Source organism: Chelonia mydas, chromosome 8, assembly GCF_015237465.2.
Source record: "Chelonia mydas isolate rCheMyd1 chromosome 8, rCheMyd1.pri.v2, whole genome shotgun sequence".
Classification (NCBI taxonomy): domain Eukaryota; kingdom Metazoa; phylum Chordata; order Testudines; family Cheloniidae; genus Chelonia; species Chelonia mydas.
In genome coordinates this window covers 93,822,076-93,838,791 of record NC_057854.1, presented here as the reverse complement: position 1 = coordinate 93,838,791, position 16,716 = coordinate 93,822,076, and positions in this window count along the sequence as shown.

Here is a 16,716-nt window from a genome sequence, read left to right as displayed (position 1 = left end):
TCTGTTTCAGGAGTCTGCCTGTGTGAAATGGCTTAGTGCTCTCAATCCCGTTAGCCTGTGAAGTGCTTTTAGTATGAAAGATGCTGTCTCTGGCTTCATCCATTGAAGTCTTTCCATTGACTTCAATGGGCATTGGGTCAGGCTCTAAAAATGTGCTATTCTGAACACATACCCTCTAGAGACAAATGTGTAAATGCACAATAATAAACAAAGGACCAAAAAAACCCTACGATCCATTTCCCCAAAGTAAAGGAGATTTTATAATATCTCAGTATTTCTAGTAGTTTTTTTCCTTTTCAGAACAGAGGGTAGCAATTTTCCATCACTGCTGACCTGGGCCAGAGCATGTCTAGCAGTTCAGAGCTGAATGGATCCATCCATGGTTATCAGTGGTTCCCACACTGTGGCCTGATTCCCAAGACCTAGTGCTGATGGTCCACTGAGAACTGGCTGGGCATGTGGTGCTGGCTCTCCTTTTTGTTTCCATTTGCTTCAGCCTGCAAAGAAGAGCCGGAGCATCTGGAAACAAGGTGGAGGAGCCAACCTAGTGGGGGCAAGTGGATGAGGAAACAGGATTTGCCCTGAAAGGCTACAGCTAGCAGTGAGACTGCAGCTGCCGGCCAGAAACAGGAAAGGAATGTCCAGTGGAGGGGAGGAGAAGGCAATGAGGCATCCAAGGAGAGGGAGTATGCCTAGGGGAAGAAAAGAATGGGGGAAGGTGGGAGGAAGAGGCAGTTAAGCATGTGAAACCTGGCAACAGCCAGGCAGCAGAGAAGCACAAATAGAGGGAGAGGGGGACGGAACTGATGAGAAGGAGGATGAAATGCAGAACCAAAGTGAGCACTGTGATTAACATTTTTTAAAGGGATAAAACAGTTATTGCATTAAAGAACATTAAAAGTACATGAATACGAACTTTCCCACAGAAGCAATTTCTGGGAGGAGGAGTGGCCCACTCAACAGTGAATGACAGAGGAAGTGTCCATGAGACGATCTGTCTATTCAGGTCTGATCCAGCCTCTGATAAAGTTTAGGTTTCAGAGTAACAGCCGTGTTAGTCTGTATTCGCAAAAAGAAAAGGAGTACTTGTGGCACCTTAGAGACTAACCAATTTATTTGAGCATAAGCTTTCGTGAGCTACAGCTCACTTCATAGTATGCATACTTTCCACAGTATGCATCCGATGAAGTGAGCTGTGGCTCACGAAAGCTTATGCTCAAATAAATTGGTTAGTCTCTACGGTGCCACTAGTACTCCTTTTCTTTTTGATAAAGTTTAAGATCGCTGTTTCTCTGTCTTACTACCAGTCCCCTCAGCTGAGCAATCCTGTCTCTCTGGAGAGGAAAGGGATGGAGGGGAGTAAAACTCATTATCAGTGAATCTCTGCCAAAGGTGTTCAGCATTTAATAACAGTCCATTTGGTATAAGTCATGCCATCTTGGCATGGCTATTTAATTTCCTGAGCTCTAATTTGATACCTACATTTAAAAGTAAGCTAAAGGGATGGGAGGGAAAAATCAGTCCCCTGCCTGTTAGCTGAAATATCCTTGCCCTGCAGTTTCACTAGGCGCTTCCTAAGGTGGCTAAAAGCAATAATTGTCTACATGGGATTCAAACACTGAAAAACCACACTTTGGAGCTCCACTGAAATTGGAGCTCTCAGTAAGTGAGGGCTTTTCTGTTCCATTAAGACAAATGAAGCGGAGCTGGGACGGAATGCAACTCTGCTGCCCTTTAGCAGAAGATCCATTTGAGCCACTTTTAGATGAGAAACGGCCTCAATTTCAAAGAATTAACTGAAAACAGATCTAAACTGAAACTAGATCTTCTTGCCCTTTGTCACACTTTGCAATCCTTCTCTTCCTGTATTATCCTTTATGATTTCAATCCAACTATTTCATTTAACTCCGTACAGCATTTCGGATGCTGTTTGCCATGAAAGGAACTGTGAGCATCTTGGACATTTCCTGGCCCTCATTGGTGGTTAGCTTTCGTTTCTCTCAGAGGTTTTGATTCATTTCTCAAGCCCTTTTCAGAGGCCTCACTACATCTTCACTCTGCAGGCTCAAGGCTGGAAATGTTTCCTGAGGAAATAATTGTGCCACTTTGGATCACGATTTTGTATTGACATGAACTTGCAAAAAGGTACTAGCTCCTCCATCTTGTTATTCTTCATGCTACTCTCCATCGCTTTTCATTGGCGCCCTCTAGAGTTCACAAATATGTATTGCATTTTTCCACACCTGCGCTATTGCCTTGGCAACAGCTACAACAGACATGAAGGTCCCTTTATGCCTCTCTGGCAGCATAAAGGGGCATAAAATCAGGCATAAGCATCCCTCTGAGAATATTCATCCCACAGAAGGCCTCTCCAGAGGGAGTAGAACTGGTGTAAGGGTGTTGCAGACTGGTACAGGGGCAGATTGGGAACATGCTAAAGGTGTGGCCAGAACACACTAATGCTGTGATTCTCTGCTTCCCAGGGGTCATATTCCTTGGGAAGCACCATGTACTTTAAAGCAGACTTGAGGCTACTCTAACTTACGCTGAGGGTGGCATGGACCTGCACAGCCCCTGAATATGGGGTATGCAAAGACAGCTTAAAGCTATTTCCCCTCACTGCTCCCTCAGTATCTGCACCAAGCCAGGAATGGGATAACTGAGGGTCAGACCCAATCGATTCGCCAAGGCAAGATCCTCAGAATGCAGTGGGACTAATTTACTTTTGATTAGCTACTACTGCAGCAGATATTTCCAGCTCTCCAGAGAACCCCCATCATGGCCATTGTCAGGACAGTCTGAAAGCAGGGGCTGTGATTTTTGAGAATCGTCATTTTTGGAGGTTGTTGCTAAAGACATATGAGCTCAAAGCCTGAACTAAGTGGCAGGGTTCTCCGTGTTCTACCTGACCGGGAGGAAGGACTTGCAGCTAGACTGGGAGCGGAGCAGGGCATTGGGGATCACCCATGCAAGGGTATCTGTAGAGCTCCTGGAATGCCACTGAGAGACTAACTCAGTTTTGTTCTGCTGTACTAGGTCTGTGAATAAACTGAGGGTTTGCAGTCTCCAGGGCTTTCAATCCAGCACCTTTCACCAGTCCTAAATCCACCCCCAAGAATAAGCCGTTTACAAATATTGCAGAAAAACGGCCCAGCTTTATCGTAATTATTTGAGTTATGCAAACACTAACTGCAGGACAGACTCCTGTTGAGATTGGAAAGGTCAGCTGGATACAGGAGCACTGGCCTCCACCAGTCAGACACGGTTTGCAAAGCTACAATACAGCCATTGTCCAGGCCTCGTTGTCAACCATCGCTCTTTGTTAAAGCCATCAACACTTGATTTATAACAAGAAAAGGAGGACTTGTGGCACCTTAAAGACTAACAAATTTATTTGAGCCTGCAAATTTATTTGATGCATTCAGTGGAAAATGCATCCGATGAAGTGAGCTGTAGCTCACAAAAGCTTATGCTCAAATACATTTGTTAGTCTCTAAGGTGCCACAAGTCCTCCTTTTCTTTTTGCGAATACAGACTAACACGGCTGCTACTCTGAAACCTATGATTTATAACGTTACCTTTAGACGAGCTATTTACCCTGATCCAAGCGAGGCCTCGCTATATATGCAGTAATGCAAGCTGTGGCCCTGGCCAAGCCCTGAAATCAATGCCTGAACCTGTGCTGTCTGTCAGCAGCTGGGGAGCAGCAGGGCATAGTGATGCCAAGGCCATGTCTCCTGTCACCCAGCCATGATTCTGCCACCAGCCATAAGGAGGGGGTGGCATAGAAGCCCTTGCACCAGCTGTACTTCCCTGAGAGATACCCTTACAATGGGGTGATCCTTCTGTGGCCACCTACCTTGGCTTCAGGGCCACTGGGGTTGACTATCTGGTTCAGAACTGCCACAGAGCAGCCAAGAAGTTGGATCACTGACTCCATCCAACCCTTTATTCCATCAGACATTTGCTCTCCAAGAAGATGGCTTAGATGGCGCAAACATCAGGCCTGATGTCCGCAGGTTTTCTAGAATTACAAGTTCATACCCTGGCAGAGTCACATCCACTCCTGATGTTACTAGGCACGTGTGGATCATTTGGCAGTGTATTTCAAGACGACATGGATATTAAAGACACGATGGCACTTATTTTTGTGGGTTTAGGGGGGTCTGACTTGATGCCATTGACCCAAATCACTGGTGTGCTGTGAGCCAGGTGGCTGTCACTCGCTACCCCAGTTGGCTGCATTTCAGTGAAACAATTCCCATCTGACGCCATCAAGCAGTGTGTTTTTAGTAGACTGGGCTCCGGAAGAGTAGCCAGGAACTTCCGAATGCTAGTGTTGACTCTGCCACGGGCTTGCTGGGGGTCCAAATTTTCAAACGTGGCCACACTTTTTTGTGGCTTCACAAGTTTTGGATGCCCAACCTGTGATACGGATGGTGGGATCTGGTTTTCAGAGGTTCTGAGCAGCTCCCATTGATCTTGGCTGGAGTTGTGGGATCTCAGCACTTCCAAATATCAGCTCTTTCAATGTGTCCAGCTGGGCACTCAAACACACAGCTCCCCACATAATCAGTGGCTGCTTTTGAAAATGGCCTTAACCTTACTCAGTGACTCAGTTTCCCTATTTCTAAAATGTGGAGAACTCTGGTTTACCTATCTGAGAAGGGTGCCGTGTGGTAAATGCCTGTAATATGCTAACACATGCTGTACTATCATGTGTATAGTTATATGGCTCTCAGGGTGCCTTCATGAGAGAAGCTATATAAATGTAGGATGACATTACTACCGTTAGGCTTCTAATTAAGGGTGGTGAGGTGAATTACTGTCAATTAGTCTGAAGACATCACAGTGGTATAAAGCTTTTTACAGGTTAAGAAATCAAGGTCCACAGTTATTAGAGAAGAGGAAGTTTAAGAGAGGACCTGAGTGAGGTGTGCAAAATTCTGAAGGACAGTGAGAAAATGGATGCCAAAACCTATTGGAGAAAATTAGAGACTCCAGTACATCAGGGTATGAATTGAGGCCAAGAAAGGACCGAGCACAGAGGGAATACAAGAGACATTTCTTTACACAGAGGGTAATGAACGAGTGGAATGGATCACTAACACCAGCAAGAGCAGACGCAGCTGTGAACATATACAAGAACAAGTCAGACAAGCACTTACAAGAAGAAAACATGACAGGGTGCAAACATTTGACAGAGAGGGGATAAGCTGCATGGCTGCCTTTGCCCTGAAATGTTCCTGTGCTTTCAAATTACATTAATCAGATGGGCTATGGATCACCTGGGTAATCGCTCTGAAGGGACACAACCTCAGCGGGTGAAAATTGGCACAGCACCCTCAAAGTCCGTGGAGCTATGCTGATCTACACTAGCAGAGAATCTGGTTCATAAGGGAGGGTCCTGTTCATATAAGTATTGGAATTATACCAGACTCCACCTGGGCTGAGCCCCATAGAAGTCTAGCACCTTTCAAGGTAGAAGGCCATGCTACATGGAAGAACTCTCATTATTCAAAGGATTCCTCGTACTTCTCATGAGGAGAGTAAGACTACAGTAGATCAGAGTAGCCCTCCCTGGTTTGGCTGGTAAATAAAAACACTGATCTGGGTAATGGCCTCCTTCCACTGATCTATATCTCCTCAGAAGATGGGTAAAAAAGAAGAGAACCAGGAGTTCTCTGGTTAAAGTGCTGACTACATCGCTGGTGCTCAGAGAATGAAGATAAACACTATGGGACAGATTGCTTATGGGAGGGAACATCCATCCATGGCTGGATCTCTGTCTGCACTGAAGAGCACCAGTCCAGGGCTGCTTCATGCGGAAGAGGTTCCACTGATGTTCGGGGCTGGGAGCTGGAGGCGACTAGACCAGGCCAGCTGGAGGCGACTAGCGCTGCTCCATGGCACAGTGTCTCATGGATATCCAAGCAGATAATGACCCACCCTTCATTCCCTTTGGATCCTCTCTGCAACAGCTGCTGAACAGCCATGAGGGACCCAGCCAAGGGAGACCAATAGGGCCAGGAACTACCCCTGCAAACACTGTCTGTCCATACACATCTAGGTGGTCCTTTGGGATGCAAGGCCTTGGACCCTGTCTCTTAAGGGGATGCTTTGCAGGAAATGCCCTGCGTGACCCTGGCAGTGATTTCTTGCCCCACTCCTGTGGCCATTTCTGTAGCAGGAGAATCTGGCTCAGTGTGAACATAGTGAAGTTTCACTTTCCATTTTGGACTCTGGCACTGCAGAGCTCTTGGACTATTTCATTGGGGGTAGAAAGGGAAGGAATCGACTGTAATTACTGTGGCTGCCCAGTACACTGAACCCCTAGAGTGCCGGTAGCGTGCCTGGCATACTCCAGTTGGGATGGTAACAGGCCTTGTAGACACTAGCCCAGGGGTTCCCAGTATGCACTCAGGAACATGGCTAAGGAAAAGGGTATTTGACTAGGGCTGGCAGAAAAGGGAAAGGTGGCTGATACCGGAGGTACAGAGGCTTAAAGAGCTAGAGCTCAACATGAGTAATAGCAGTTCTTGTTTGGGGCCCTCCTGGGCAGTCCAGCGGAGAGTGAGGGCTTTTCAGGCCTGGGGTGCCCTCTCCAATCCAGGCTCTGTTCCAGCCAATGGGCAGGTGCAGAGTTCCAAGCAAGGCTCACTCAGCATCTCTCCCTTGGGGCCCCCTCTGCACTGTCTCCCTGCTCCATTGCTGCTGCCTCCCCCCTAAGTCCCACATAGACCCACACCCAACTGTATTATCCGGCAGTCACAGCCTGTTTCACGTGTCCACAATTCCTGGGACTTCTCTCCAGCCCCCTGTTGCCATGCAGCTCTGTGACACAGAGGCCCATTAGTGCCAACGAGCAAAGGGTTCACTGTTCTGTACTAGCAACTCCTCTCTCAGACCCGACAAACTCACTATCCCCACCCCAAAGCTCACTTCCCTGGCATTTATCTGTGAAGGGTAGCGTGTGGGGTCTCTGCTGAAAGCTTGTAACTTTTCAATACTTGTACCCATACACACATCTCGCAATGATTAATATTTAAGGAATAATGCAACTCTATTGAAAATTATACTTTATGGTCCTGAAGGGAAAGTGGGTCACCAGGGAATCAGATGTCTCAGTGTTGGCCCATTCAAGCAGGAGGGAGTTGTCACCTCTCCCTGGCTAGCTGATTATGTCATGTATTGCTCAATTGTCCACTCATGCACCAACCAGAAAAGTCAATGGAAAACCATCAAAGATAATTATCACAGGGTGGAGAAAGACACTCTCTGGATGGATTCACTGAGAAAGTATGTTGATGAGCTGGGGTGCACGGGGTCCTGGCTCCTTGGGGCCAGAAAACACTGCAAGAGACTAAACTTTGGGGTCATCATCTACTTTAATAGCTAGGAAAGGTAACTATTAATAAGTGCAGGCCTAGTTCACATTTTATGATTTTGTTTTTTATGTAAAGCATTTTTTCCCATCATTCACATTTGTTTCTAGTGAATCTCTATTCTTTCTTAAATACCTTTCCTTTTCTTTTACTGTAACTCAACCCAGTGCCATGTCTGAGACAGAAGCAATGATCTAAAGTAAAACTGGGGTTCACGGCTCCTTTGGGAAGAGAGGGCCTGGGATGCCTATGGGTATCTAGTGGTCAGGAGCCGGACACCACAGGGTGGAGGCTTGGAAGGGAGTTGCAGGCTGGGTACATCTATTGTCAACCTGCAGGGCAAAGGCAGGGCTGGTGTAGCGCAGGAGAGAGTGCTTGAATGGCTGGCAGGCTGGTGATGTGAGGGAGCTGGCACAGGCAAGACTCCCTCGCACTGGAGGCAGGTGGTAACAAGGTGACTCAGCCCTGGTTGCTGCGAGAAGCATCCCAGACTCCCACTCGCAAATAGAGCCCAGCCACTTCCTGACTGAGAGCTTCTCTCCTTACCTGGCCAGGGAAAAGGGCAGAGCAGCGGGGAAGAGGCTGAAAGGCATTGTTATCCCCTGCTTCGCAGATCCAGCAGGTGATGTTTCTCCTCTACGAGTGCGCAGAACTCCACTGAAGTCAGTGGGAGTCCTAAACACGAGGACCTGTATCAAATCAAGCAGGTTCATTTTTCAAGAGCAAAACTAAAAGCTACACAGAGTATCTTTTCCTGTCGCATAGCACAGGTCCACTGGCTGCAGTCAGAGGTCCAAGGGTGTCAGTCCTGGCTCAGGGACAGTTTATGCCCCAGAAGATTCAGCTACAGAAACCTATTTGCAGACTAGGGATTTGATTCTGCCCTCTGCTGAGTTCCTCGTGCTAGGTACTCAGCAGCCTCCACTCTCACCGAGCTCCATAGGAACTATGGGTGCTCAGCACCTCGCAGGATCAGGCTGCTAAGAAGTTTAATTATATCTTTAAGTTGCCTCAATTGTCAAATCTTGAAACTAGTCTCAAGCTGACAGTTACATACGTAGCAATTAACTTGCATAAAAGATGTGCAGACAGTGGGGGGTTTTGGCCCTGTTTCCCGAGCATGTACACACACATACACAAATACACACACACACACACGCACACTAACAAAACGTTTCCTTAATGGAGCTTAACATGGTGGGCAAATACTCCACCCATAAATCTTGCATTTAGCAACGCGTTGCTCCAACAAACACTGAATCAGTCAAGACCCTGATAACAAAAGGCTCCTTGTTACGAGTGGCATGTGCAGATTCATTTCTTTTTTACCTCCCCAAATGCCCTTTATCTGTGGGACTGTAAATATCAATATATCAGCCCCGCACTATTTGTGCAGCGTCTCAGCTCCTTGTAATGGAGTTTCTTGGCTTGTTTCTCCCCCCTCCCTTTTTTTTTGCTTTAGAAACTATTTATAAAGAAACTATTGACCTTGAATCCCCAAAGGTTGTGAGACATTGCCCTTCTACTCACCACCTGCATTTGGCAAAGGCGATCTGGGAGATGATACTTTCACCAAAAGAAATAAAGCAGGCTCCCCTGGCTGTAATACACTGATGAAGCCAGAGGTGCAGGGTGTCACAAACATAGCAAGTAATAATAAACTTTTGTATTTCTCTATAGAGATTGCGACCCAAGGATCTCAAAGCACTTTACAAGGACTCACGAACTGCGCCTCACAGCATGCCTCTGTCTATAGGATTTATATGGCCACCATCACTGTAGTAACTGAGTAGCTCAAAGTCTTTAATATAGTCATCCTCACAACACTCCAGTGAGGTAGGGCAGAGCTGGTATCCCCATTGTACAGATGAGGCATAGAAAGACTAAGGGTGAAATTTTCAGAAGTGCCTAAATAATTTAACAGCCAGATTTTTAAAGATATTTCAGGTGTTGCTCTGCTCAGCATTGCAAGGCTTAAGCCATTGAGATGACTAAGTCCCATTTTCAAAAGTGACAGGCTCCTAAAGCCCAGATCCTCAAAGGTATTTCGGTGTCTAACTCCCATTGACTTTCAATAAGATTTAAGTCACAAACACACAAACATGTAAACATGATGCCTGAGCTTTTACAGTGATTATTTCGTCTGCAATTTAAGGGATTTGAATAGTAAGACTTGTATCTCTTAGTTAGGGGGCTGAGACTAACCCAGTTTCAATTCTCTGCTCTGCCACTGACTTCTTGGGTGACCATGGGCAAGTCACTTGGGTAGGTTTTGTGGCTAGCAGCTCTGGTGGAGGACCCCCAGGTGGCCTTGGGAAGTCTGTCTACCGAAGAAGTTACATTGTGCCATTCACGGCAGTCATTTAAATCATAGGACTGGGATTTTCAAATGAGCCTAAGGCACTTAGGCCCCCATTTCCCATAGAATTTCAGAGGGATTTGGGTGCCCTACTCCCTTAGCTTCTCTGAAAAGCCCAGCTGTCTGCTCTCTCTCTCTCTTTGATTTTCCCCATCTGTGATACTTAGCCAGCCACAGAGGGGCTGGGAGGCTGAATTCCCTTGTGGTTGTAAAGTACTCAGAGACCCACACACAGAGCTATAGAAGGACAAAGTATTGTTTATTTTTATTGTTATGACTTATTACTGTTATATAAATGGCTGAGATCTACGTATGATGAATGACAAGCAGTCATGGGATAAGAAGGAAGGTCCTCTCATGGATCAGTAACAGGTTAAAAGACAGGAAACAAAGGGTAGGAATAAATGGCCAGTTTTCAGAATGGAGAGAGGTAGATAATGGTGTCCCCCAGGAATCTGCATCCTATTCAACATATTCATAAATGATCTGGAAAAAGGGGTAAACAGTGAGGTGGCAAAGTTTGCAGATGATACAAAATTACTCAAGATAGTTAAATCCAAAGACTGCAAAGAGTTACAAAGGGATCTCACTGAACTGGGCAGCTGGGCATCTAGATGGCAGACAAAATTGACTGTTGATAAATGCAAAGTAATGCACAGTGGAAAACATAATTCCAACTATACATATAAAATGATGGGGTCTAAATTAGCCGTTACCACTCCAGAAAGAGGTTGTGGAGTCATTGTGGATAGTACTCTGAAAACATCTACTCAGTGTGCAGCGGCAATCAAAAAAAGCAAACAATGTTAGGAACCATTAGGAAGGGATAGATAATAGACAGAAAATATCATAATGCCATGATATAAATCCATGGTACGCCCACATCTTGAATACTGCGTGCTGTTCTGGTTGTCCAATCTCAAAAAATATATATTAGAATTGGAAAAGTACAGATAAGGGTAACACAAATGATTAGGGGTATGGAACAGCTTCCAGATGAGGAGAGATTAAAAAAAACAACCTGGGACTTTTCAGCTTGGAAAAGAGACGACTACGAGGGGATATGATAGTGGTCTATGAAATGATGAACGGGGTGGAAAAAGTGAATAATAAAGTGTTATTTACTCCTTCACATAACACAAGAACCAGGGGTTACCCTAATGAAATGAATAGGCAGCAGGTTTAAAACAAATAAAAGGAATGCACAGTCAACCTGTGGAACTCTTTGCCAGGGGATGTTGTGAAGGTCAAAACTATAACAGGGTTCAAGAAAGAACTAGATAAGTTCCTGGAGGATAGGTCCATCAGTGGTATTAGCCAAGATGGTCAGGGATGCAACCCCATGCTCTGGGGGTCCCTAGCCTCTGTTTGCCAGAAGCTGGGAGTCGACAACAGGATGGATGACTCGATGATTGCCTGTTCTGTTCATTCCCTCTTAGGCACTTGGCATTGGCCACTGTTGGAAGACAGGATACTGGGCTAGTTGGACCATTGGTCTGACCCAGTATCACCGTTCTTCTGACATAGCATAATGGTTCAGTGCAGGCTCATGAGCAGAAAATGACAGAATATGCTGCAGGTGACTGGGAATTCCAACTTCCTACTCAGTGCCACTGTCTCTTGCTCTGACCAGTTGAAGAATGTAGGTTAAATCAACGCAGAAAAGAATTAGCATGGAATTAGGCCCATTCATTACTGCAGGAACAGTAGTTGGCATTTCTAAGTACTGTAATGTAAACATTGTGATTAGCCAGCACTGGTCTTGTACACATAGGCTAAGATGCTGAGGCCATATATTACCTTTTAGTTGTTTGAATGTGTTTTACCAGAGTAGAATTGTATGGAATCATTCAACTGGCTACCTTTAGTGGGGTTACCCCTGGAATTATTATGGCCCATAGTCTTTGGATGTTCTCTCTCATAGACACCCTAGTCTAAGTGGAAACCCAACAGGAGGGGATTAAACAAAATGAAGACTCAAAAACTGATACTATCATCAGGATGGGGCTAAATTCATCCCTGGGGTAGTGCCAGTGGTTTTGGTAGAGTTGTACCCATTTGTCTTGAGGATGAATTTGGCCCTACATTTTACAAAAACAGCCTTTCATCACAAAGGATTCCCAAACGCTTTGTAGGCAAACTCACAAAGTCGTCATTCATGGACCACTAAAAGGCAGCCACTTGGAGGAAGAACATGGCAGCTATCTAACACCACACATGAGCATCACATGTTAACAGGCCACTTCACTTTGAATGGTCTCTTACAATGTGTGTTAACTATTTATCCTAAACAATCCGTTCCACCTGGTAGTTTGCTGTGATGCTGCGAGAACCATTCCCAGACCTGAAGAGCAGCTCTGCGTGACTTGAAAGTGCGTCTCTCTCACCAACAGAAGTTGGTCCAATAAAAGATATTACCTCACCCATCCTCTCTGAGCAGTATCACATAACACTGTAGGATAGAAATTGACAGATCATCTAATCTGATCAGGGGACTTTAATGTCTCATCTAAAAGATGCCTACTTCCAGGAGAAGTGTGTCCTAACCCCAGCCTAGGCCACTGGTGTTGTACCAATGCAGAAGGAAGAATTCCACCTATTGATTCACCAACATCACTTCCTACAGTCTCCTTGGATTTCCTTTGAAGATCTGACATCCAGGAACTGACCAGTCTTAATACTGCGTAGTTTCTCAGATCCCAACCCTAGCTAGTACAGCTGCAAGTTGATGCCTTATGTAAAAAATAAGAAATCTACCAGTAAAGCATTTGATTTCATACACATGTGACTCTCTTGAGGACTCCCAGAGATCACTGCTCCTGTCTTTCCTGCCACTTGTCTGTCGCCGCAGGACTTTGTGTGGGTGTGAACCCTTTGGCAGAGGCCTGTGCATGAAATCTTTTAACGTGGGTAAACCGGTGCGCAGTCAGTAACCACATGAAACTTGACAGGAGGAAAACCCTGACCCAGTGGCAAGGAGCTCCAAGACAACCAGGGGCCTCCCTCCTCCTGCAGCCCTCATCTGCCTTCACAGCCTCAGAGTACTAGAAGTTCCTCTATATGTGCCTGATCCACCATCGGGGTCTTTTGAAGTTTGGACCATGATGAGTCAGGAGCCTCGCCTCAGACCTGCTCACCAAAGGGGACCCTACCAGGAGTATAAAGGCTCCGGATGATATAGCTCTGAGGATCTTTAGCCCACACAAGCCTCTCCACCATGACAAAGTTGCGGTACATCAGAGAGCAACACCAGGAACTGTTCATGGCATTCATTGACCTAACCAAGGCCTTTGACTTTATCAATTGTGATGCCCTATGGAAGGTGCTGTGTAGGTTTGGCTGTCCACAGAAATTAATTTCCATCATCAGACTGCTCCATGATAGGATGACTGCCACCATTCTGTGCAACGGCTCAGAGGCCAAACCATTCATCATTTGCATTGGTGTCAAGCAGGGCTGTGTCATTGCTCCAACATTCTTCTCCATTTACCTTGCCATGATCCTGATTCTCATTCACGACCGCCTTCCTGACGGAATCGGGATTCAGTATCACATGGATGGCCAATTCCTCAATCTTCAGCATCTCCAAACAAAATCTAAGATCACAAGAATTGGCAGTATGCAGATCACTGTGTCATTCTTGCATACCCAGAGGCCGACTGCAAAGTACCCTAAACCTTTTTGCAGATGCCTATCACAGCCTAGGTCTCTCTCAACATCGGGAAAACCAAGGTAGCCTACCAGCCCTCACCGGCGCAAACTACTCTTTGTACTCCACAAATCACCATCAGTGGAGAACCCCTGGAAAATGTGGACCATTTTCCATACCTTGTCAGCCACCTCTTCCAAACAGCCAGCATTTGACACAGAAATTGAATACAGGATCCGCTGTGCCAGCACATCTTTTGGAAGACTATTCAAATGAGTCTTCAATTATAGGGATCTGCAAACAGGTACCAAGATCCGGGTTTACAAGGCAGTTGTCATCCCCACCCTTCTCTATGGGTGTGAGACCTGGGTAATCTACAGATGACACCTGAAGAAGCTGGAGTGGTTCCAGCAGCACTGCCTGAGGAGGATTCTCAGGATCAGCTGGGAAAACCGACGCACTAACATCAACGTTCTCTCTGCAGCCAACATCAGCAGTATAGAAGCGCAGGTCATGAAACACCAACTCCGCTGGGCTGGCCACTGTGTACGTATGCCTGACCCTTGCCTCCCAAAGCAAGTACTCGTCTCTCAGTTAAGTCAGGGAAGAAGGGCTTGTGGAAGGTAGCAGAAGTGTTTCAAAGACATACTGAAAGTACACCTCAGAAAGGGAGGCATCAACCCAACAAACTGGGAGGACTTGGCGCGGGACAGAACACAATGGTGCCACATCATACACCACACTGGCACCACAGCTCACTTGGCGGAGAACAGATGTGATCACAAGACAGAAGCAACAAAGGAAGAAAGAAAGGGCACAACACTCCAGCCAACAACGTCGCCTCCAAGATTATACCTGCAATCTGCAGAGCAAGAATTGGGCTCCTCAGCTACTTAAAAACTCAGCAGTGAACCCCGTTGGCAAATATCGTCCTCGCATCGAGGGATAGCCGAAGAAAACTGTCTGAGAGTATGTCTACATTACAGCTGTGCTGCTGCTGTAGACTGAAGGGGTTTTTCCATCAAGGTAGGTAGTCCACATCTCTGAGAGGCCACAGCTAGGTGGACTGGATCTGGAAGGGATCTAGAGAGGTCCAATCCCCTGAACTCAAGGCAGGACTAAGTATTATCTAGACCATCCCTGACAGGTGTTTGTCTAACCTGCTCTTAAAAATCTCCAATGATGGAGATTCCACAGCCTCCCTAGGCAATTTATTCCAGTGCTTAACCACCCTGACAGTTAGGAATTTTTTCCTAATGTCCAACCTAAACCTCCTTTGCTGCAATTTAAGCCCATTGCTTCTTGGCCTAACCTCAGAGGTTAAGAAGAACAACTCTTCTCCCTCTTCCTTGTAACAGCCTTTTATGTGCTTGAAAACTGTTATCATGTCTCACTCGCAGTCTTCTTTTCTCCAGATTCAACAAACCCGATTTTTTCAATCTTCCCTCACAGGTCATGTTCTCTAGACCTTTCATCATTTTTGTTGCTCTTCTCTGGACTTTCTCCAATTTGTCCACATCTTTCCCGAAATGTGGCGTCCAGAACTGAACGCAATACTCCAGTTGAGGCCTAATCAGTGCAGAGGAGAGCGGAAGAATTACTTCTCGTGTCTTGCTTACAACACTCCTGCTAATACATCCCAGAAGGATGTTTGCTTTTTTTGCAACAGCGTTACACTGTTGACTCATATTTAGCTTGTGATCCACTATGACTTCCAGATCCCTTTCTGCAGTACTCTTTCCTAGGCAGTCATTTCCCATTTTGTATGTGTGCAACTGATTGGTCCTTTCTAAATGAAGTACATTTGCATTTTTGCATTTTTCCTTATTGAATTTCATCCTATTTACTTCAGACCATTTCTCCAGTCTGTCCAGATCATTTTGTATTTTAATCATGTTCTCCAAAGCACTTGCAACCCCTCCCAGCTTGGTATCGTCCGCAAACTTTATAAGTGTACTCTGTAGGCCATTTTCTAAATCGTTGATGAAGATATTGAACAGACTGGACCCAGAACTCGTCCCTGCGGGAACCCACTCTTTATGCCCTTCCAGCATGACTGTGAACCACTGATAACTGATGGGAGACTCCTTCTGTCAACCTAGTTGCCTCAACACCAGGGATTACGTCGACCTACCTCCGGCACTCAGAGCCCAAATTTTTTCACAGTCGTGAGCGACATAACTAAGTCAATCTAATTTGTAAGTGTAGACCAGGCCTGAGTCACAGTCCTGTTGACAGCTGTTAATAATACTGCAGGTAAAACCAGCAACAGGAGGATTTAGCCACATGATGTGATGCTATTATAGAAATATTATCCAGTTAGCATCCTCATCAGAATGGACCCATGTTCAAGGATAATGCTGCTAAAAAGGACTCCCGGATTACCCACTCACATGCTGTCTACCCTTAGGCTGAGTTGCTCATCCTTTGAATGACCCTGTTTGGACACACAGTATTTTAAGGTCTCGCTGCACTGCAGTACAATTTGTTTTGTTTACACACTCCAGCTTTTCAAACTAAACGGCTTCCCTTATCTACGGCACTGAGATGCTAGAGGGAACTTGACATGGCTCTGTAACGGGATCTGAGCAGCAAGACAAAATCTCGCAACAGCAAGCACAAGGATCAGCTGCGGTTGGGGACACTGGTGTGGGGGAGCCACTTGCATCACTCTGCAATGGCTCCTGCTCCAGCAGACTCAGGAGCTGTCCTGGTGGGGAAATGGAGGTAGCTGTGGCTGGGTCATACAAGGTGCTAACAGTCAAAGGGAAGCTGCCTTCGAGATGGGGGGGGGAAAAAAGGAAAATATCGGAGGAGAGATCACAGGGGGGCTTGGAGGGCTTGCAGCATGAGCGTCAGGAGAAAAGGCCTTTTCTGTAACAGTACCTCACTCTAGTTTTTAGAGCTATTGGACTACAAACCGGTCACCAGCATAGTGCTGAAGACTGCTCAGCCTGGGGCTTGCTGAGGAAAAGTCCACATTTGGGGAAAAGAAGAAAATCTCTCTCTCTCTCTCTCTCTCTCGTTTGTCAAGTGGATGAAGCTGCTCAAAGGGTTGGAATGTTAGAATAAGTCCTGGGAGACATGGAAGGAAGGGAGAGCAGCTGAGTTGGTCACAGAGGTATGATAAATGCAATGTATCCTATGGCTGTTACAATGGGGGGGTGTGTGTGCGTGCATTCGTGCGCACGCGCAGTGTAGACCTGAAGAAGAGCTCTGTGTGGCTCGAAAGTTTCTCTCTCACCCCAACAGAAGTTAGTCCAGTAAAAGATATTACCTCCCCCACCTTGGCTATGTGCGTGTGTGTGTATAGACCGATAGGG